Source organism: Ascaphus truei, chromosome 17 (genome assembly GCF_040206685.1).
Source record: "Ascaphus truei isolate aAscTru1 chromosome 17, aAscTru1.hap1, whole genome shotgun sequence".
NCBI classification, from domain to species: Eukaryota; Metazoa; Chordata; class Amphibia; order Anura; family Ascaphidae; genus Ascaphus; species Ascaphus truei.
In genome coordinates this window covers 42266264-42267128 of record NC_134499.1, presented here as the reverse complement: position 1 = coordinate 42267128, position 865 = coordinate 42266264, and the positions used below count along the sequence as shown (strand labels likewise).

Sequence of the window (865 nt, the reverse complement as noted above, 5' to 3'; positions counted from 1 at the left end):
GCGGCTGCTAAGGGGTCTGAGTGTGCAATGTAAATGGATGAGAGAGAGAGGGAGGGAGAGAGAGGGAGAGAGAGAGGGAGGGAGGGAGAGAGAGGGAAGGAGGGAGAGAGGGAGAGAGAGGGAGGGGGATGCTGGTTGTTCTGCAGTGAAGTCCCAGCCCAAGCTGCTGCTGCTTCATCCTCTGCCTGAGCATCCTCTGCCAATGCTGCTCTGCTGTGCAAAGCACAGACACCTCCCAGGGGCTATTATTTCCTTTAAGCTTCTCCCATAAAAATCAAGAGTGAAATACAAGCCCCCCCCCCAAAAAAAAGATGCCACCTGGTAACTTGGTAACACACTTTCTTGACCTTTCAATCGGTTGTAATTTTGTAACCGAAGCAAGGTGCCTGAGCCTGGGCGCAGTAAGCAGATCTTTAATTAACACATGGGAGTCATTTGTCACAGCTCTTTATTTCTGGCTCCATATGGTTACCCAACCCTTAGTGGTACAGTGCAGCAAGAGGTGTCACATGGACTGGGGATGTGCAGAGATCTTACTGCAATCATCTCTGCTTTCCCTCGTGTAATTACAGTACTACATCATATTCATTGCTATATACATGTATTGTGTCTCATACCTTGCTCTCTGCTGATATTAACAGATTGTACGCTATACTGGGGCAGTCGGGCAGAGATAACGCTGCCATGCTCAAATTGACACGGTTTGCACACTGTCTAATATTCAATGGTCAAAGTGTCAATAAAAAATATATAATATTTAGTAATCAATGAGAAAAAGTGTTATTTTTTTAAAGGGGGGAATGTACAATTATTGTAAATAGATATTTCAAATGGGTTTTGGGGTAATTTTTTGCTATAAGAAATG

General features: G+C 44.4%; 1 protein-coding gene across 2 annotated transcripts in view; it reads right to left on the bottom strand.

The window, feature by feature from the left end:
* Window positions 1–189, bottom strand: part of SYN2 (synapsin II) — a 224150-nt gene extending 223961 nt beyond the window's left edge. The window contains exon 1 of one of the 2 annotated variants that reach the window (XM_075574945.1): window positions 1–189. This exon is cut by the window's left edge and continues 790 nt beyond it. The gene's annotated coding sequence lies outside the window, so the exon portion shown is untranslated. The other variant, XM_075574946.1, reaches the window with a different exon arrangement.
* Between the last annotated feature and the right edge of the window lie 676 nt (window positions 190–865).